This window comes from Catharus ustulatus, chromosome 4 (assembly GCF_009819885.2).
Source record: "Catharus ustulatus isolate bCatUst1 chromosome 4, bCatUst1.pri.v2, whole genome shotgun sequence".
Classification (NCBI taxonomy): Eukaryota; Metazoa; Chordata; class Aves; order Passeriformes; family Turdidae; genus Catharus; species Catharus ustulatus.
Genome location: NC_046224.1, coordinates 39,483,072 through 39,506,007, shown reverse-complemented (window position 1 = coordinate 39,506,007; position 22,936 = coordinate 39,483,072). Strand labels below are relative to the sequence as shown.

General features: G+C 39.8%; 1 long non-coding RNA gene across 1 annotated transcript in view; it reads left to right on the top strand.

Annotated features, from left to right (window-relative positions):
- The first annotated feature begins 591 nt into the window (after positions 1-591).
- The window catches only part of LOC116995434, a 116,842-nt gene continuing 94,497 nt past the window's right edge, over positions 592-22,936 (top strand). Inside the window, exons 1-2 of the long non-coding RNA XR_004417732.1 lie at positions 592-873; positions 11,458-11,600. This is a non-coding gene — a long non-coding RNA (uncharacterized LOC116995434). The remainder of the gene's footprint in view (positions 874-11,457; positions 11,601-22,936) is intronic.

Below are 22,936 nucleotides of genomic sequence, written 5' to 3'. Positions count from 1 at the left end.
TGAAACAGTGTTCAGAGCAATTGTTCTATACTCATGATTGCTGGGCAAATTAGACTTGCAGTGGAAATTTCCTTGCAGGCTACTGTGCTGAAGTTTTTGGCTCACCAGCATAGGGTAGCAAAGATGTGATAGAAGGTATGACATAGACCCTGGTCTAATTTTGCAGTAAACTAGAAACTATTTAGCAGCTTCTAATGGAAAAGCAAGACAGAAAGAGGTGTGCAGCATGTAAAGACAGGCTTGAAACTTTTGAACTGAATTGCATTTCGCATAGTTTATCTGTATGCTCTATTTCCAAGATGCTATGCTTTTATATTGACAGTGCTTTACTACATTATTGAGTGGTGGAAGAGGAGCTGGAAAGAGTTTTGACTTTTTACAGCTTTGTAAATGATGGTGAACACTTCAGTAGTTTGGAATTTAGATTGACAATTTTAACTGGATGTGCCTGAGCAGCTCATCAGGGACACAAAATTGATTAAGATCTTGCTACCTCTCCACCTGCCCTCCCTCCCTCCCTCATTTAGGCTTCTGAATCAACTTGATTAGCTGAACAACTCTGTTCTTAATTTTTCAGATTTGCTCAGGATGTCTCCAGAGTAGAGAAGATGATATTGCACTGGATTTCATTTGATCCATGTCGGTGATTTCATGACTGTGAGAACAGGGAATGTGTTTTGTTTTCAAATTTAAGGTTATGTTTTTGTGTGGTGAGGTTCCAAACTCAAGGAGCAATTTCTGCAGTGATTTCTACAGTGAGCAAAAACCTACTGTGTGGTTGTGGGCCAAGATCAATGGTTGCATTCCTGCTGCTGAGACTCTGCTGCCTTGGGACTCATCTCTTGGCTGAGGCTACCATGAGAGACATTGAAGGTATAAAACTGGTGGATAAGTAGATGTTTTACTGATGAATAATGATTCAATTACATAACTTAACTATAATATCTGCTAATGGGAGCGAAGAGCAGCGTGAAAGAGACATTGTAGGCCGGTATATGTGAAATGTGAATTAATTCAGACAATGTAGAGAACATTGGAGACTTCTGCAGTATTTTTGTGAGTGTTATATGTGCCTCATTTTAATTGCTTGATGTTATTCTGCCAAGCTGCATGAAATTAAATAAAAGGAAACTTACAATGGAACAAACAGGAAATGAAATAGTAAGTGGAGTAAGATGTCTCTGGAGAGAATGGTGAGGGATTTGCAGTAATATTTGAGAAGTTATTAGATGTGAGAGTCCCACCTGTGTGCTCCAGCAGCCTTGTTTTTCTTACATTCATATAAAACTACATAAACTACATCATGGAGAGAAGTGAAGGTGGGAAAGGCTGCATGCGTGAGAAGCAGAGGCTGGAGGCAGAGGCATTTGGAGTGGGATACAGAAGGAATATTACATTTCTTCCCCTCTCTGCACCCCTCACCACAGTGAATTTGGGATGGGACATAACCACAACAACTAAAGAAACAATAATTTGTGACTATTTGACTCAATGAAGTGTGGTTTCCAACACTGTTTTCTCCACCTATTCACTGAAGCTGATGCCCATCATCCACCATTTCCCAGTTGCCCTTCTACTTCAGTACCTCTCATTTTCCTCTGGATGCTCACCATTACTTGCAGCCTCCTCACGCATACCTGAGATCATGCAGCAGTACTCCAGCTCTGCCTCTGAATTCTTTGGGCCCTGTGCTGTAGGGGACTGAACTCATGCTAGGCTCAGGATTTACTAGAGGAGCAGTGTCACACTGCGTGGTCTATTTTTCAGCCACCTGACATTACTTTGGGAGGGAGGCTAGTTTTGGCTAACGTGGGCTAGAAATTCTTGCTGTGCAATAAAGAATTTTTTGGTTCTATCTTACAGTGCAAGTTGCTGCTGTCATTGTTAAGCTGTTTCCTCTTGTGCTGCTTCACCTCTGGCCTTGCCGTCAAAAATGGAAGCACTTGCACAGGCTGCTCATCATTCCATTTACTGTTACATTGCCTAACCCTGCTCAAATGGGAGAAATTTGCTTCATATGTGGAATTTTAGTGTAATATGCACTGGCCAGCCTTGGTCCTTCTCTAGTGTGTAGGCTTTGTGGCACTGCAGTTTGGTCAAAGCAGTGTGTTCAGCATGCCACTGTGATTTCAAGCATACAGAAGGAACCAGTCTGCTGGTTTTCAGGCTGGCATGTACCATCAGTTTTTTGAACACAATGTTTACGTCTTAGTCAATGTGCCTTTTTCTGCCCCCCCCTTAATACAATGGAGTTAGCATTTTTGCCGACTGCAGCTCCCACTGGAGCTGATTGAGCTGGTATTTCTGTTCTCTAAGCCTTCTGTTTGTGGTTTATACAAAGTTGAAAGTAGTTCTTGGTGCTGATTATGTTTTTTTTCTGGCCTAAAATTTCATCCTGATTTTATCTGTACCAGATAACTCTTCTTGGGTTTATTGAATGTTTTCCGAAATTAAAAATAAAGCATTCTCTCTGAAGTTTTCTTAACTTGAAATGGCCTGTGATGTTTCTGCTAGAGTAAACACCTTTTGCTCTACATGTAGTCAGTTTTTTGAAGTGAGTTTGATACGAGACTCAGGGCATCAAAATCATTTGGCTTATTGAACTGTAAGATGGGAATCCTCTTTTTTTTTTGTCAGGCCTGTGAGCTCCCTCCTGGTAAGCTGTAGTAAACTCTTAATTATTAGTATTGAGAATTTTCACACCATCTGCCTTTTTATCATCAAAAGGCTTATTTTAAAGTTTAAGGTTATTTTAAAAATGAATGTGTTAGAGAAAAAATGTATTGTTTTGTCACTTGCAAAAGCCCCTTCTGTCATGGCATTGCAGGGTAGGTTTGGCAGAAGTCGGCATTTTTAGAGGAGAATGCTCTGCTTGCTTTATTTAGTTCTTGCCAAGTTTAGAAGTCTCTGAAAAATGTGTCAGTAATGAAATTCTGAAAGCTTACCTGTCATCTCTGTGCAATTAAGCAGCGGATGTCCCATCCTTGCTGAGCAAGCAGGGATGTTGCAGCCCAGGGTTATTTTATGTTTGAACAGACCTCCCTAAGCAGTTCCTTGTTGCTGCAGGCTCAGGTTAAACCTGAGCATCCTGAATTGGAAAAGGAGCTTCTATTTCCAAAGTACCTAGTGATCAGCAGGCTATTTAAATGTGGATAAAATACATGCCAGGCTGTGTCAGGATATGGAAAGAGGGAAGGAAGGAAGCAGAAGGAATTTGGACATGGGCCCTGGTGACTCAGGGTGGGAAAGGAAGTTGCCTTGGAAGATAGGAGTTCTACTGGAAGATGCTGTGGTTGCTCAGATATGTCTCTGAACCTCTTTTTAGGTCCTCAAGTCTTATCCTTCCCTGGTTTCTATAAAGAGCTTCATGAGTATGAGGAAAGGATCCCTGTGAGAGACTGAAGTCTGCCTTTGGAGCAGGGGCTGGGTGCCAGGTTTTGCATGTTGATTTCTACTGGACTGCACAACACAAATGCTACCAACACATTTGCACTAGGAGTTCTGTCAGGCAGTGTCTGCTGGCACTGAGATTGAGATGATGCTTATACTTTTTGTCTTGTAAAGTGTTCATGTGTACCTTGTTTGAGCTTTAATTTTATATATATTTACTCCATTCTTGCATTGTTTTGGAAGAACATGTTATTAGTAGATGCAAAACTGAGACATGATTTAAATAGGATGAAAGCTATTCAAAATAGGAATTGTCTTGAGGTTTTTTTCTTATGTCTTCAAATATTAATTCTTTGATTAATATTTTATGTGATTGAGTTTGTAGTATGAATTTTACCAGCTCCATACAGGAGGCAGCAAATACAAATTGTGTGATCTAACAGCTCAACAGATCTAACGGCTTTAAATTCCCCCTGCACTGCTGTGTTAGACATCAGTTTCACAGACTGTCTCATGGATCCTGCCTGCCTGCTAAGCCTCACTGCTTTATCCATGGCTGTATCTTTTCTGGCTATGTCTAGTAAAGCCTTGAAGCTTTACTGGGGCTCCTATCAGGAACCATATGTATGCCGAGTAAGTCACAGTCCCAAGGGATTGCCATCCGCAGGGAAGTGACACACTCAAGAGGAAAAAGAAGAGGCAAGAGTGGGATGGCTTGGTCAGATGTGGCTTGGTTTGGTGTTGAAGCTGGGGAGCAGTGCTACCCCATCACCAGGTTCAGTCTCTGCTGACACTGTCAGGTGCTACATAAGGTCCTCTGCAGGTGAAGCTTCTCCTCAGAAACAGCTTGGCTTCATCCTCACATCAGTCAAACAATTCCTTATGGCTCCTTTTACTGAAAAGCTGCTCTAGAACCAAACCCTTCAGCAGTCAAATCCTTGTCATTTTGAGTTTAGAGTACAGTAATTTCATGATTGTAAGGCACACCCTTTTGACTAAAATTTTGGTCTGAACCCAGAAGTGCGCCTTGTAGTCTGGAACGCCTTATACATGGAAAAAGTTCAGAAATTTGCCAACTGGAAGTGCAAGTTGCGAGCTGAACCGCGTGGGGCTCTGTGGGGAAGTGGCGGGGGGAGGTTGTGGCGTGGGGACGCGGGGCTCAGCATGTGTCCTGGTTTGGAGGACAGATGTCTGCTAAGAAAGACAGGAACCTCTCTTTGAAATGGAGAATGCAAACCCCCTCCCTCCAAATTATTATAATTTTGAAATCAAGGGGCTCTCAGGCAAAGATATGGGAATTAGGAATAACAGTTCTTTACTAGGAAAATTAAGATAGAAATACAGTACTACAAAGAAACAAACTCCAAACCCTGACAAAGTCAGAGTACAACCTGACACCCTGTCAGGCAGGGTGTTGGTAGCAGTCCCATTAAATGGTGGCTACAGTCCTCCTGCAGTGACAGATGTGATTCAGTTGAAGCAGTGGTCATGAGGAAGGGTGCAGCCTCCCTCCAAAGGTCCAGTGATGATATGGAAAAAAAGTCTGGTTTTCCTCTGGAGTCCAGGGAAAAGAAGGTGACTTGGTGTCCCAGAATTTCAGTTTTTATCTAGTAGGAAAGGCTGGGCTCTCCCCTGTTGCCTTCTCTGGCGTGGCGACCTGGTCCTTAGTCCGGCACGGCGACCCACCCCAGGGTCACTCAGTCCATGTGCTCCCAGACACCAATGTGGTGGACAGCAAATGGCGTTTATTGAAGGTTACAGGGGTTTTTATAGCTTGGGCAGTCAGTGTCGTTTCCTTCTGCTCACGTCCAGCTGGGTGCGGCCAGCTGTGGAGCAGAGGTCTGACTGCAGAGGGAAGAGGTCCTATCTGACCGTACAGCCTGATATCTTCCACACGCATGTCCCTCCCTCTCCACACTCTCCCCTGGCTGGAGCATCTCCCAATGGGATGAAGTAATTTTATCAGTCCCACAGTGGGACTCAATGGGCCATTAGCAGAAGATAACTCCCTGGAGGAAGGATGGGGGTTGCAAAGATAAAGCACAATGTCCTACTGGTTTTAATGGATGGCCCATTAGCAGAATATCTCCCACAGAGATAAGGATCCCTACCCCACCTGGTCACAACAGATGGTGATAGAATAGATACTTTGATCACATCCTCTATTGTAACCCAAGACAGCACAGCTGGCGTGATTGTTACTAATTGGTTATTTTGTTGCGTGCAGATGCTCGCTGCAAAAAAACCTTCTAGTCCGGTGCGCCTTATATATGGACAAAGTTCGGAAATTTGCCAAAACCTAGAAGTGCGCCTTATACTCCAGTGCACCTTATACTCTTGAAATTACTGTAATTTTTTCCTTTGTCAACAAATGGCAATGCATTCCTTGTTGTCCACTGGTTTGAAGGATGGTTTTGTGTTTTTCATTTTGGCTTAGAAAAATCAGTGTTTTTACATGAAAAGGCATAGCTTTTACCTTATGAGCATGCATACAGTAGAGTTGTGCAAGTGTGCCTCTGTAGACGCTCCTGACATAACTTTGAGCTTCTGTGTTGACTGACAGTGTAAAGGTCAGTACCAGGTGACCAGATTCAATTTGAGTATTCTAATTTTTGGGATTTTTTTAATAGAGCCTAGATTTCTGGAGATTGAAGACCTAAGTCTGCTGCAGAAAACTTGTGGTCTTCTTTAGAATTTTTAGTTTCTTCTTTAGAATTCTTTAGATTCACCTCAAGCCTCTGGCCAGTGTCAGAGCCCTCTTCCAAAACAGTTCTGAAAGCAACATCAGCTGTCTTGGCTGTACTTTCCTGGTCTCAGGATGGAACCTCAGTGGTAATTTGGAGTCATCTTGCACTCACAGTTCTTTCAGGCACTGCATGTTATACTGCTAAACCTTGTTCTGTGTTCATTGAGATGCTTTTCTTCACTTCTGATGTTCAACTCTGTCCTGAACAACCACTTTGAAGGAACTTCTTTTATAATGAGCTTTCTGCCTGGTAATTTCCCCTTGCTCTTGTTTTATCTTTCAAGTAGTTTATCTGATTTATGCATCTTATACTTTTGCTGACTTCTTCCCCTTTTTCCAGTTTAGCCTATGTAGTACTTTGCCAAATGATTTATTAAAATCCAAACAAGTTACATTCACATTTTTTGTGGGAATGAAATAGAAAAGAGACATTTTGGGCTAGTATGCCATGATTCGTCTTCTGAAATGTATTTGATCTGCTTTTGTTTTCTATTCTTTTGTCAAGATCTGTGTGCTATCTGCAGATGAGTGATGTGTCTGTGCTACCAAAATGACTTTTTTCCCTCTTTCCTTCCAAGTATAGGCACCATATTTGGCTTTCTTCAGTCGTGCAGTACTCCCTCATTTGATGGATTTATTTAATATCTGTGCTATCAGACTTAAAATTTCATGTACCAGTTCTTTTGGTGTTCTGTGATTAAGATTGTTCTGCCACCCAGACTTGACAGCAATAAGCTCATTGGATTTTGCTTCTATCTCAGTAATTTCTATCCCTGAGAACTCATTCTTATTAGCTGTCATCTGTCTGCTCCACCGTTCAGCATCAGTTTGGGCTTTTTTGAAAATGAGTGGTGATAGTAATTTCTTTTGGGAGATATGTGCACATTTAACATGAAGTCTGCCCTACTCCAGTGGAGAACTTAACGAGTCTTTCGTGTGCTTACTGTGGTCACTTCTTTGCTGTTGTGGGATTTTGTCTTATTGGCAATTTTTTGTTTGTTTCTTTTTGTGTTTAAAATGTGTCTGAAGGGCTCTCATTCTCTATATTCCCTTAGCAGTCTGATTCATCTTCAGCAACACTGCTGTTACCTGTTATCTGTCTCATGAGCTCTGAGGACACATGTGCTTGTGAGTTTTAGGACAGCAGAACACATTCAGCCGTTAATCTTTTCATTGTGTATGATCTCTCTTTACTGTTTCTCCTTGAAGTATCTCATGTTGGACCTTTCTCTAACCAGACTTTCTTCCCTTGGGGTAAAAGCTGGTATTATAGCTCTGTCACTGCTTCCTTCAAGAAATTCAGCATCACTGCACACACATCTCTGCTTTTCTAGTCGATTTGTGAAAGTAAAGAAAATGATTGTGGGAGAACAGAAGGATGATGTAGGTTGTCTTTCAGATAATAAAGAGAAAAAAAATAAAAACATGTATGCCTGTAAAAAGTATTACAGACTGTAGGTAGAGCATATAATTAATATGGAGCCAGATACTTTTAATATTGGGCCTTTTGTCCCCTACTGAGGAAGAGGCTTAATATTTCTGAAGTATTCCAGAGTAATTCCATTGCCAGCAGCACAGATCATAAAATAAACCCCAGAGTTTTACAGTGAGGTTTTTTTTGGGAAGAATTTAAATTGATCTATCTTTCTGGTTTCTTTTAGAAGTCTAGCAATTAGGAGCTTTGCAGGCTTTCAGTGTCAGCTTTTTCTTTCTGAAGATAGTTCACACAACAAAGAGTGACCCAGTCTTGGAGTGGGTGCAGAAGCAGCATGGGTTTTGAAAAATTTTAGCTAGCTCTAATTGCTCCTTGCCAAGGATGTAACTATACAGTGAGTTTTGAATTAATCTAAACTGCGCCAATTTAATTCTGTGTGGACAATTCATGGACTCTGTTATCTTCTGAAAAAAATTCAAACTGCAAAGCAGCAGGGAGGTATTTTTAGTTTTCTTCTAGTGCTTCTGTGGAAGCACAGAAATTAGACAAGGGCACCTTGCTTTAAAGGGCACAGATAAAATTGTATGTGGTGTGCTGCCATTGCTAGCTTTACTCAAAGATCCGTGTCTGCTGCCACGTGTGAGATGCGCTCCCTGTGAAGCATCCAGCTGACAAACTGCAGCACTCTGGAAGCTGAAGCAGTTTGTGACCTGAGGAGATGGTGCTGAGGGTGGAGGAAGATGCCCACATCTTTGGTCCTGATGCAGGGATACAGTTGAGGTCCAGCTGTCAGTGTGTGATCAGACAACAAAAGACTAAAAGCAGAGCTGGTCTTGTGAAGAACCTGCTCAGTTCTGGCAGGGTTTGGTAGCACCAGTACTGTGAGATTCAGACTGAGTTAAGCTCTTCTGGAGTCATCTCAGTAGTACTGCTGCTCCTGGGCACTGCCTGACCGTGTAGGTCCTGATAGGGCCAGGCTGTCTCCACAGAGAGCTGCTTGGCTGACAGGGGTTTATTAGGTTGGAGCACCAGACTTGAATCCATGTTTTTGTGCTATGCTAACACAAAGTTAGCCAGTCTTCCTAGAACTGAAGTTTCTGCTAAAGTGCAGAACCACTGGTGTCTTTGTAGGCATCAGAACCAACCTGTTAGGACTAAATATGGGCAGAAGACCCTATGAATCTGAGCTGACTCCATGTCAAGCCATGTGGCTCCAAAAAGTCACAGCTCTTTTCCATAAAGGTTTGGCACCCTGCTAATGTGATATCAGTTTCTAAAACAATTAATTCCCAAAGTAACCAGCTGGGGAAAGCAGCATTCCCAGGGCAAACTGCAGCCACTATAACAAAAAGGTAGGTAGGATTAGCTGGAGCTACATCTGCAGCAGGTGGCTGTTTTGTCCTACCAAGGCTCGTGTATGTGTTTGTGCAATGGCATTTTTTTAAGATGACATTCAGTATGTTCTGGCAGGTAGGGAGGAGTCTATAGCTAGAGCTTTAAGCTACATGTTTTTAGCTATTGTTTACTTAGTATTTGGAAAGGGAATAAATGTTTTTTTATGTGTGTCTGTACCATGATGATACTACAAAAAATTCTACCTAGGCTTGAAGTATTCTGTGGTTTGCTTACTGGGAGCCAGCAGGGCTAAAGGAGATTTTGCCTGTTTTTTTCACTGTAGATGCAATCCTAGATGTCTTTCTATATTGAGAATCATCACAGAAAGCAAATTTAAACTAGCTCCCTGCTACTGCAGGTTCTCCACGGCCGTTTGGCAGTGTCCTTGATCCCTGACTCTCTTAGTTCCTTCCTGGATTTGTGTCTTCCATTGTTCTGCTCTACAACTGGAGATTATGTAGCGTGTTAGGAAGTTTTAAGTCTGTGCTGAATCTGAGTATGAAGAATAGATGATTGTGGATAAAAAAAAAAAATGCAGCTACTTGTTTTCCATTTGAGTATCAAAACACAGTTTCAGCATGTATGCACCCAGGAGTCATACCATACCCCTTCAGGCATGAGTTAACATCCTCACTACATTTTTAAATTTGGGGTTTTTTTATGTCCACACTGCCTCAGTTTCAGACTAAAATTTAGCCACTCTTCTCAGCCTAAACTATAAAATCAATTAGCTGCCCCTATGGATGATTAGGTCAGACATGTTAGGGGAAACATGAGGAGAAATTGTCACTGTGAGTGCTGTAGCACTCATCTTTGTGTGTGCATTGACAGAAATGGATGTCCAGGAAAAACAATATCTGTAAAAGCTCTGGGTTGAAAGGATTACTTTTTTGGGTGTCTGTAACTATCTCTTACTGTGAAGAAAGAGATTTGAAGTAACTGCAATTCTTCCATTTTCCAACACTGAAACTATGGAAGACAATTAGATTTTATAGTTGGCTTGTTTTTTTCCCCCTGTTAGTGGGAGGAAATGGTGGAGAGGTTTTGTAAACACCATACTCAGTTTCTGGAGTGGCACTGGATTTGATAAAAAACCTTATCAGAAATCCTACAGTTTAACTCGGCAGGATTCAATACAACTATGAGGTTGATTATGTAAAAGGTATTTGAAAGGCTGGAGAAGATGAACAGCAATGTTTTCTCTCATTAAAGAAGAATCAACAGCAGGATGCAGAACTTAGTGGTTTGCAATTCAGAAGTTTCAGGCTATGTTAATAAATTAGAAGATCAAATTACAGCAGTGCTTTGATTTTAAAAAAACAAAACAAAATACCCACCCAAAACATATGGAAAAGGGGTACTATTGGATATTATAATTTCTTTTGCCTGAAAAATAGCACTTTGATATATAAACAGTACCGTTTATGAAAGAGAAGTTGCTGAGTTGTATTTATATTAGTGTGAAAATTTAATTTCTCTCCCAGTTTGTTTACTGGAGGCCATCATGGTTAGTACAAGCAGCTATGTGTGTGTAATAATGACTAATAGGGTAGCTGTTGATGGTATTGAATGTTTTAAAGCTGTTAGTTTAAATGCTTTAGGTTTATTATTAAAAATGAGCAATTAGATTCTTAAATAGATAACATACATAATCTCAAGAAAATTAAATATAATATATTGGGATCTTCTGGAAGCTTAAACTGAAAGTGTTTGCCAACAAATTTTTTTAAATCAGATCAGCTCTTAGTTGAAGTCTCTGCTCAGAGACCATGGGGAATATCTCTTTCCCTTGTAATTAAATTGAACAGAGTCATGTTTATGTTACATCTTTGAAAGCCCCTCTTTGAAGGCATGTAAGAGAGCCCCCTTTAGCAAGGGAAATGCTGTAGGCAAGTGCGGTGGATACTGATACAAATATATGCTGCTTAATGAAGAAATGCTAGAGACTGAAGTTCGACAGCAGCAGAGGCGAAATGAGAAACACTTGGGCAAGTGCGCCAACCTAAAACCTACATAATTGATCATGATATGAGCACAATAAAGGTTAAGAATCACAAAATCTCATAAAGCAATGTCTCTGAAGTGGCTGGAGCAGAGTGGGTAATTATTCACGGGCCTGTGATCTCCAGCACAAACAGCTCTGTGCTGCTGCTGAGGTCAGCACTGCTTAGCCTTTTGCAGTGCTACTTCTGTAAACACAGTTGAGAAATTGTGGTTATATTGTGAAGATGAGTGGGTTTTAAGTTCAGTAAACTTTCTCCCTCATTCCTAAGAGCTAAAATGAAGTGGCTTTCTTTGTGGTCCTATTTCAAGAGAGGTAAATCTCTTCTTTTGTTCCTTAACATCTCCAGAGCTTTCTGTTATATCACAAGGGTTGCTTTCCTCTCTTGCCCCACACTAATCTGTAATTCCTTGTGGGTTATGTCACAGTGTTTGATTTCTGGCTGAGATTTGAGACTTTGATATACTGTTCAATCTCTCTCTTTCCAAGAGCTTACAGGTGTTTGGCATTGCACTGGGTGTCCCTGGAGAGTTCTGAGGGTGGTGAGCTGCAGTGGTGGTGTCTGTGAGAAGGGCCAGGGGCTGCCCCAAGCTGGAGATTGCCAGCTCCACTGGACTCTCCACAGGACACAGGTGAGCCCATCAGGAAAAACCTATTTTAAAAAGGGGCAAAAAATGCTGGACAGGAAAAGGACAAGGGGGAAAAGTGTGACAAACAGTAGAGGGAAACAGTGGTCAGAGAAGAAGGAGGAGGGGGAGAAAAAGATGGTTTCTGGTACCTTAGCAGATACTGTAGCTTGAGGACGAGCCCCATGCTGCAGACAACTTTTTTCCTTAGGAACAGCAGTCTTTGGGAAGAGGCTGGGTTAGAACGAGGGAGAAGAGGGAAGGTGTGGCAGAGAGGAACCCTTGTGTAGTGGCTATAATGCCCATGTTCCCCCTGTGCTGCTCGGGGGTGGAGGGTGGAGGAGTGAAATTGAGTCTGGAAGGGAAAGGAGGAAGGATGTTGCTTTAATGTTTGTCTGTGTTTCTCTTGACAATAAACTGAAGGAGTTTTCATCTGTTAAATCTGTCTTGCCTGTGAAGGTAATTAGTAAACAATATCTCTGCCTTCATCTCCACCCACAAGCTTTGTCATCCTATTTTCTCCCCCTTTCCTGCTGAAGAGGAGTGAGCAAGCAGCTAGGTGGGCATCTGGCTGTTTGCTGAGGTTTCTTCAGCACTTTATTTTTGTGGTGGGTCAAGAGGTACATACTGGTCTGCCTTCTAATGACAAGAGACTTTAGTTTTGTTCAGTTTTGCTATTAAATATTCTGTGAAAAGCAATAGGAGCAGAGTACTAGTCGATACTTTAAAAATTACCCTATGAAATATAATAGTAGAATTTTAAATAGTAGAATTTTAAATTTCAATACAATTTCAATTGTTTTGTCTGGAATTTTGATTATCTGTATTGCCTCTTCCCTCCTGACTGGGTAGTGAGTCCAGTGGCCAGGCAGGGAAGGGCTGTGGAGTGAAAAAAATTAATTCTACTGTAAAGTCTCTGACTTGAGTGAGCTTATGGAGGCATTAACCCTACGAGAGTGTCTTTGCATGGTCGTATCTTTGATTTTAGCAAGTATTTATGTTGAATTCAGTATCAAGCCAGGAGACACATTAGGGGAGTTTGCAACATGAAACAGATGGCTGTTTCTTTGGAGGAAGCCAGTCTGAGAATTGAAACCCAGTCTAATTAAGCAGTTGACAGGTTGAGTCTCTCATCTTTTCTGAGCAGTCTGCAGCAAAATTAAAAATGCGAATCCTAGAAATAGTTAATTAAATGCATCATTTTGGCCATGCAAGTTGCTTCATTGAACTGAATGGGATTTCTCCAGCGATCAGTCACCTGTGCTGATGTGTTTCCAGGGTTTGCATTTTTCATCTATGAAGATCTAGACTGATTCTTCAAGTTCAGGGTCTAATTTTTGTTGACTTTGTGATATTGAAAGCCCTAAAGCCACAGTACTGAGAAATACATAAACAATTTCTTCATCCCCACAAACTTCAGCAGCTTCAGTTTGTTTTTAAATACTCAGCTGTTGAGGTTCTACTCTTAATTCCCTCCTACCCTTAGATCCTGGGTGTGCAAGTTTTTCAAAGGCATCTTTGTTTTTAGCAGGACTTTGAGAGGCACCAGGACAGGAGAGTTGTCTAGCCACTAGGTGTTTCAAAGGAGGATAGTTCCAATTACTAGAAGTGTTTATAATACTCACCAGGTTCCTCTGTATTTTCTGAGCTCACCGAAAACTTTGAAATTATATAATACCTAAGTAATTTAAAGTATTTTGTGGAGATCTGATTCTGAAACATACCTGAAAATGTTTGTTGAGGCAGAATAAGTGTTGCTACACTTTTGGGCAAGGGTAGGCAGTTTGCTTATAGCAGGAAGTATTTAGAGTTTAGAAGGAGGATGAAAAGCACATGAACTTGTCTTTTCTGTTCTTCTCTGCCTTTGAAAAGCCCAGGTGCATCCATTAAAATACATCAGGTTTTATCTTCCTCATTTTGAAATCTATGAATTTGAAGTGATGGCACTTGAACCTTTTGCTCCTACTTTCAGTCCTAGCAATACCTGTTGGAAGGACAAGGTTCTTGTATCTCTTTCTCCTTCATGTTGTGGAAAACAGAATGACAGTAGCACTTAGCATTTTCCACCTACATGAGGAAACTTCAGCATTTCTCCCTCTCATATTATGGATGATTGTCATGGGTAAAGTGGAGATTGAGGTTTGCTGAATTATAAAATGCAGCTGTTTGATCTTGTATGTAGTGGATCAAAAAGAACCATTTCTCATTATTTTGTGCTTTTCTCGACACATTTTGGTGCAGCTGAAATGTGTTATTACTATGAGAAGTATGGAGAGGGCCATAGGTTTTCTGTCCTCTGGCAGTATGTGTAAAATAAAAATGAAGCATTAAAATTAGGATGGGGTGATATATATTCAAATCTCCTAAAGGTTTTGATTTGAATAGGTACATTTCAAATTTTATCTGAGAACATAAAGACATTTTAAAAAGTGGTTTCTATTTACCTGTGCTCATTTCTTTTATTAAAGGTTGTTGGTTTGCATTGTAATTCATAATTTGTTGATACAACACTTTAAAACATTCTGCAGTGTTTTTTACAGTTTAACAAAACAGAATTTAAGACATTGCTAAAGGACTGGTATCTGTCTCTAGAGCAATGAGGCAGGAATTGCTGCAAAGACATGCCCTTGTCAAAGTACTCAGCCTCCTTGGTGAAGCGGTTATATATCTGATAGAGTTCTGATACATTTCTTCATCTCACTTTTGTTTTTACAAATGTCTCTTTCTTGGTGCTTAGTTCTTCTAAGTGTGAGATGTAGGAAATGGAACAGATGTTTGTATAACTGCTTATTGAACTCATGGAAGAAATGCATAAAGTGGTATTTTCATTGTTATAATGAAACTATAATTACATTTGCTTGTGAGGTTTGAATTGAGTTCTTAACAGGAGCATGTTCAACAGGCAAAAAAATATTAAATGGCATAAAACATCATGTGATATTCGAATAATGAAAAATGTATCACTTAACAGTGTTTGCATTATTCAGAGTTATACACATACAAGTGTCTGCTCTAATCCCTTGCCAGTATGTTGTCTTGGTAACCAGCTACCTGCACACCTGCTTGGCTTCTGCAAGTGAGGGAAAATGGATGGTTATTGGCCACAAATATATTGAAATGGAATATAAAAATCCAGCAGAATGTTAATATTTAATAAGGCTGTGCCTTCAAACTTCAGTGTTCTAGCTAGTCTATAGCAGCAAGTTTTATACCTGAACAAAGAGAGATTTGACATCATTTTTGTGCTTTCTGTAAAGCAGGGGGAAGTCAAATTCTAATTTGTACCCAAAGATCCTATAACACAAAGAAGAATATCAGCAGTATGTATATTAAAAATAGTGTTATTCTAGTGAGAGTCTGTTGTCTATTGAGTAACTGCTTTGGAGTACTTAATAAGTGTTGAGGAATTAATCACTTTTCAAAACACTTCCTGTTTGCCACTGAACTGAGCTATCAGTTCCATACAGGTACAGGGACCTGAGAACCTAAAATGGGTGGCAGGGGACTGGGGGAGGAGGGCAGGTAGATAAAATGCTGTTAGGGTTGGATGTGAAAATACTCTCTGCTTTTTCTGAACTTCATTGGCAGAGTTTTACCTTAACTTGAAATAATTTCTCCTGCTTGCTTTATAATTGCAACCTTCTACTGAACATGAAGAACTTAACACAGGAATTTTAAGAGCTGGTAAAGAAGGCATAAAGGCTTGTATGGACATTTTTATTTTTCAACTCCAACTTCATGAATAACTGCTAGAAAAATGGGATTTTGGACTAGCTAATATTTCATAACTATACCTGGAAAAATCTAAATCAAAAAGGTGAGTAAAATAGGTAAAAACCAAAAGAATAGGTACGAAACCAATTTTTTTTTGGCATAGAGGTGCCTGGTGCATAATTGGAGCCAGAAGTAAGTCAGAATGGGTTTGGAATTGGTGTATGTTTGATGTATGAGGCTGTGTGCAAACTGATGGTGTCCCACTAAAAAATGTCTTTCCTAATTCATGGACAGATTGAGCTTGCACTTGCCTATTGCTGTAGTTGTGAACTGTTGCTGAGAGATATCTCTCTATACAGACATATATAAAGTCAGAGGCGACAAAGAAAAAGTTATAATCCTGAAAAGGACAGCTACTTGATGTTAACCAGATATTTAGCTCATTGTCTCCTGGGTAGGATAATGCATGTCACTGCAGCATTTCTTGTCAAGAATATTCTAGGCACCCATTTGTATGATGTTACACACAGTCCTGATTCACAAAATGGGACCACATTGCTTTAGAGAGATTTCTTCTTCCAGTATAAAAATTGGATGTGTTTTGCCTTTGTTATTGTCTTTTCAGTTGTATTCTAAAACGTTAAGAATTAGGAAGTTACAAGTTATATGGAGTTAGAAGTCCAGCTTTTTTTTAAAAAGGCAGCCGAAACCTGTATTCATGTTAAGGTGCAAGTGGGTTGGCTCGAAAAACTATCCTGGTGCTTTTTTAAAACTGCTCTTTACCCTTCAGTCTTTTTTATAATGCAGGGTGTTACATACATTTGTGGTACAAACACTTGAGCTGTGTGATCCGGTAAGGTGGAGTCCAGCCTTTTTAAAAAAACAAAAAAAAAAAAGGCAGAAAGTCCTTATTCTAAATATAATGTAAAATACCTTGCATTCAAAAGCTGATTTTAATCTTTTTGTTTCTGCTCATGTTTCAGTAGCCTTGACAGCATGATAGGTTCTGCCCACACAGAGGAAAGCTTTTGTTTTGTTGTCCTAATGTACAGATCCCATTGCACAAGACACACGGTAAAAACAAATGAATCACCACAGGAAGAGTTTCAAACTTTAGCTATATTTACTCCTGTGCTTACTCAGAAGTTGATCTAAGATGAACTGGTCCCCTTTTAGAATCGTGTGTATGGATATATGTGTAATTTATATACATACAATATAAAAATGGAGTCCTCTAGATTTCTCATTAGCTACTCTTGTTATTAACTATTAATAAAAGTCTCTAAGGGTAAATTTGATGCTATTGTATTGGCAGTTCTGAAGGCTAGAGGTCATAATAGTTTTATATGAATTATGATTTGCTTTTCTTTTGTAATTCTATGATACTGTAGGAATATACTTTGCCATGTTTTTGGCATCAGCACGATAAACTTGGATAAGTGAAAGGACAATTGTGATTGTGTTTTACTGTATAGGTTGTGTAACAAGCCCAGAGATTTTGCTAATTCAGATTTACACCTCAGGACGAAAATGGTTTTACTCTCCCAGCAATGTGAACTTAATAAATTGACAACATTTTGAAGTATAAATTCACATTCTGTAGTTCAGAAGTGTGAGAAAGGATTTATCTTTCTGTTAGACAGGTTATTCCCTCTCAGCTGTGTGGGAAGGGTGTGTGCAACACTGAATGTAGTTAAAATTACATGCTCACTTATGCTGCTCCCCTCTGCTCAGCTCTGGTGAGACCCAGCAGGAGGGTTGTGTCTGTTGCTCTGTGTCTCACTCCATGAGAGTGGATTGTGTCCAGCATAGGGTCATGGAGAGCAGCAAAAGTCTTAGAGCATCTGACACGCAAGGTGAGGCTGAGAGAGCTGGGAGCACTCAGCTCGGAGAGGCGAAGCTCAAAGGGATCTTACCCATGTGTGTAATGGCCAGATGGGGAGGTGAGTGAAGATGAAGCCAGGCTCTTCTCAGTGTGCCCAGTGACAGGATGGGCAGCAGTGGGCGTAATTGAAATAAGGGAAAATCTCTTTGAATGCAGTAAAGATTTATTCTTTTTAGGGTGGCTGAGCACTGGACCAGGCTGCCCACAGGGTTTGTGACATCTCCATCCTTGAAGATACTCAAAACCTGAATGGATGCAGCAACCTACTGTAGTCAGCTCTCCTTTGAGTAGGGGGTAGGACCAGATGACTTCCAGAGTTCCCTTCCAACATGAATGTTAAATTAATCAGAAAGAAATGGCTAATTGTTTATCAGTTCTATTTACTCTTTCATCCTGATTGATGGCAGACACTGTTAATGTAACACTGGTGTCCAGAAGTTCTGTTTAAAGGCAAGCATATGCATCAAACAAATGCTTTTTTCCATGTTGTGGATGGTGCACTTAGGAATGAAAGGAGTAGAGTTTAAAAGTGGAATGTATGCTTGCTTCATTGAGATCTTCAGAAATGAGTCTGTCCAGCACACTGAAGTGCTCCACAGGCACACGACCACGTGCAGAAAGCATGGCAGTGACGCATGGGGTGACTTCAGGCACAGGTGGGTGTCTAACCTTGGGAAATTCTAGTTATTATCACCAGAGGACATGATAAACTCTGCCTCTTGCTGGGTGAAGTAGACAAGGAAGCATTTTGGAGACTGCCAGCCCCATGATGAGCATGAAGGGTTTTTCCTGTGTTCTGTTGAATTGTTTCTGCCTGTATCTGTAGTTAAAATATGAAAGCTTTTAGTAATGTTTGTTGATCATGAACTGCAGATGCCAAGAGTCAGATAAAAAGGTAAACAGTTAAGTAAAAAAGGGTGATATTTAAGGTCTCTATTTCAGAACCAGCCTCTGTTAATGTTTCATCTTGAAACTGTAATCAGCAGCAGCTGTGAAGGAGAAGGAATATGAACATTATTATTTTAGTGTAAAAACCTAGCTCTGAATAAACCCTTTCTTGCAGATGTGTTTCTGGGCACCAACAGAAAAATCTCATTGTGAAGACTTAATACCATTTTAGCATGCAGGATTGTTATTGACAGCACACTTTAGAAAGGAACAATTTTCTTTAGTAAGGGTAAAGTGTCTTTCAAGCTAAAAACAACAACCCCCGCCCCGCCACAGTCAACAAAACAAAAGTCAAGAAATGCTGCTCAGGACAGAAAGTAAGTTTTCTCTAAGATGGATGTTAGTTGTGCATTTTCAAGAGGAATGTCTATTTTCACAGTGGTGCTCTTTGAAGTTCCAGTGTACATGTAGAAATGACTGACTGCTCCAGGTGGGCATCTTTGGTAAATTAAAATGAATTTGCTTCCCACAACTCATTGTGTTGTTGGGTATTCCTGTGCAGCTTTGCTCAGATTTTGAAGCACATTGTGATTATTTGAGCATTTTGATGGATCTCTTTCCGGACATGTGAGCAGATAAACCTCTAAAAGTAACTTTAGATGCACTTTTTTCCAGAAGAACTTCTGAAGTGATGCATAATGGGGGAAAGGGTATGGGTATTATTTTGACCTCTTATTAGATCTGTGGTCTTCAGCTGTTTTTGAGACATGAGGAGATATCAGTGATTATTCACAGGTTCTGTATGCACTGTATAGGGACAACTTTACCTTTCAAGGAGGTGTGTACCATGCTGTAACACAGAGCCTTTCTGAAGCAGTTAAGTCTAAACTTCTTTCCTTAAATGCATTTTAATCCATGTGATAATACTTGTATTAATTGCAACTCCAAAGATGAAATTTGGTGGCTGTGCATGGAAAGTTAAGATATGGGAAGGAGTGGAACAGTAAGTGTGCTGTAATTTTGGTGAGTGGTTGCAGACAGTGATGCAGGTACGAAGGTCAGGTTCAACAGAACTGCCTCCATACCAATTTTCTGTTGGAGTAATTGATGTAAGGGAAGTAAGATTAGCCTTCAACTTTTGTGCTTAAATATGCTGCCCACATCACACATATTTATGTTTCCACCTGTTACCAAGATATGAGCAAGATAGGTGATAACCACGAAATGAGAGCAATTTTCAATGATGGCTGTATGTCAGATGATTGCTGGGTCCTGGAGTGGCACACACCATTAGCTGTGCAGCTGTCCTCTGCTCCTTTCTGACTGAATGCGCCTCTGGTGCTGGGATCTGTTCCCCCATCAAGGGTCAGGTGGTTTGGGTGTCATTGATCTCTTAATCTTACGGCTGCATTAGGTGTGCTGGCCTTATTTCTTCTCTATTTCTACTTACTTAAATTTGGCATTACTGCCTGAAGAATGTTTATTTCCTTTAAGAAGAAATGCTTTTGAAAAAGATTTTTTTTTTCCCCAAGGATGAGGTCATGAGTGAAAATAGCACTGCTGTTATTTTCCTGCTGATTGTACTGATAAGCTTTCTGTCTTTTCTTTGGTTGTTACTGCAGTAAATTTTCTAGGATTAAAAATGAAATGGTCAGTAGAATCTGTAGAAGAAAAATAGACAGTTATGACTTTGTGTGAGCAAAGTCTGAGTGAAATGTTGAAGGTGGAAAAATATTTTACTGCTGATTCTGGAAGGTCTTTGGTTTGATTTTGAGCCCAAGCTAGACTGATTTTAATGCTGCATCTTGTAACAACACAGCACAGGTGAAGCCTTTATGAGTTGGTATAGTTATTTTACTGTAGTGATGTTCTTCTCTGCATTGCTTTTCTCTCCATGACTGCTTGGAAAATGGTTGATATACATCACTGGTCATGTAATGGAAGCAAAAGTGGTACTTCCAGATGAAATTTAAATGTTTCAAAAAGGCCATCATTTGTGGAAGCTCTGCACCTTTAAGTCACATGGACACACACAGTTATAAAAGTTAGTTATATTGATTCTAAATTAGTGTTTTTATGGGATATGCAGTCTTTATTAGCAGACCTTGAGAAAGAATGAAACAATCTCCCCCCTTTCAGATTAGCATATAGTTAAAATCTAATTAAGGCAGTACCCATTATACAGCGTTATAATTTACAATTTAAAACAATTGCCTGGTAAAACAACTAAATATGCATTAAAAGAAACAAAAAAACCTTAGCAATTCATGACCTTTTAAAATTGGAGTAATCAATCCAGACTTGTTTTCCACTTTAATGAATCCTGGCACCTCAAGTTTAAATGCCAAATGGTGTTTCTTTTCTGTCCTGTGAGTCTGAGGACATTTGTTGTAGAAGTTAAGCAGGATGACAGCTGGTTTTGTCTGATGGGCAGAGCTCTTGACTATCCTGTTTTTACTTTCCTCCATAAGAAGTTGCTAACAGAAATTCTCTTGGCTGCAGGGTAGAGTTAATTTGTCACAGGTATTGGGCTGACGTAACAGCAGTGAAGGGAGTAGAATAGGGAGCGGGTTTTCATGTGTGGGCTCTTCTTCACTTGGTGATGTCAAACATTTTCCAATAAAGAAGTTCTGTCTTAATGCAGTGAAATTTTAAGTAATCTTGCTGTGTTTAAAAAGCATGTTCACAGCTAAATGTTTGAACAAAAAGAAAGTTTGAGATTTTTTTCCTTATGTGTCTGTATTTGCATCTGTCAAATATTTCAATGCTATTGAAAATACTTTTGCCAGTGAAACAGTGTGTCATCAGGTCTACTATTAATAAAGTAATATTCTGAGAGGAAATAGCAAACTTGAGCTTTCAGTTGCATCCCAGCTAGAAAATCTTTTTCAGGATGTAAATTATCCAGGTTTCATCCTCAAGGTGCTTTTTCCCTCAATTTGAGTAGTCTAATACTATGGCCAAAATGTCCTTGTGAATGTTTGCTGTTGGCACTGCACCTTTGGGGGATCTCAGCAAAAGGACAAACAGTAAATATTACTTCAGAATGGCATAAGACAAAGCAAATTATGTAGTTTGATACTGGCTTGCATTTATATAGAATTCCAATTCACTATACACCTCAATTAGAAAAGAAAATCTTTCTTTTCAAGAGGTATCTCGAAGAGCAAGATGCTTAGAAAGTAATTCAAGCACCAGGGTAACCTTTACAAGTTTTTTGGTAGCACATGAAGTATTGCACTAAGTTTACTTTTATTTTTTGCTTCTTATGATCCATGTTCTTGATGGTAATTCTGTAAGACAGAACCAGAAGCTGACATGCCTTCCCACAGCTTGATATAAATCTCCTCTGATACAAAATGAGTTGAGCTGCAGTGAACTTAAATGCTAATGCTGAAGACAGCAGGCAACCTGCTGTTTAGTATTACAAAGTTTTACCTTTGGCTTACTCCCACATCTTCCTTGTTCCAGTAGGAATTAAAGTGGCACCTTACCGTGGCTGATGACAAAAAGCTGTTCTTATTTGCAAACAAAGTAATTTTATGATCAAAAGACTCACTAATAACAAGCATTGCACAAGGTTGTACATACCAGAGTGCAGGCTTCAGCCAGCTAATGAATAATCCCAGTCCTACTTAAAGATATAAAATTATCATATACTTTTGACTGTATGGGTATGACATTCTGTCCTAAGAAGAAACAGTATTTTTCTTAGCCTCATAACCTCTATACTGGCATAATGTATTTGATCTATAATACTGCACATTTTATTACATAAGTGTTTTCTACAATATATACTATTATTTTAATGAATTACTTTTACTTTTAAAATAATGGCCTTTCAATGGTAAGGTATTACAGCTTCCTTCCTTTCTCCACTGTATGAAGTTTCATGTAATAAACAGAGTGATCTAAATAATGAGGAGTCTTTCATTTAAGCCTTTCAGAGGCTTAAATGTTCTAAGTGGTTCTCCATTAATCAGGAGAAGAAAATGTAGTTAGAATTAGAATAAAATTAGAAGAAAATCTAATCGGGGAAGACAATTTTGGTGTCTACCTTTCTGTTACAACTCTGATCCTGCTGAATAGTTCTGCTTCTTAAACTTTGCAGGATGTAGATGATTGGTTGTGTGTGGGAGGATACATGAGAAATGTTTCTTAGTTGGGGCAGGTGTAGTTCATCCATAGTGGCTGCCTTGGGTCCCTTCCACCTGTGGAATGGGGCAAGGTAATCTGGATCTGTCTCCACAGTACCTGAAAGAAAATGCTGAAATCAGGCACTGAAGCTGGTGAAGGTCAGACCTTCTAATGGGGAAGATGAAGAGCTAAAGAAACATGAAGCTCTGCTTCATAACCAGTGGGGTGTATTGCAGTTCTTGGTTTGAAGCTGTCATTTCTTGGTTTACTAGCAAATGCAGTCTGACGCTAAAAATATTACCTGCTTGCTTGCCCTCAGTCTGTATTACTTTGTCTCTATCATTTGAGATACTAACTTTTCTGTAAGATTGAAGTAATTAAGTCTTAAGTCTTCCATCCCCACTTCCCCACAGCAAATTTTTCATCCCCTATTTCTAAATTCCATTGTTTAGAGCCTATGACTTTATGTGGGGTTACACGTTGGGCAGAGCCCATCATGTGAGAATCGTGTGCTTGAGGGTAACCTGCTCAAATCTGACTCAGAGCAGGGTGAAGAAGGTCCAAGTCTTGCAAGAAGGAGTTTCTTTAAATGCATTGGAAATTCTGTGGTGTGCTTCTTAGTTCATTTAGAAGAGTTAGTTATAACCCTGGGCTAAACTAGTTGCAAAGCTGATTTATTTATATTTCTGTTATTCATCTGATAGGGCACTAATTTTAT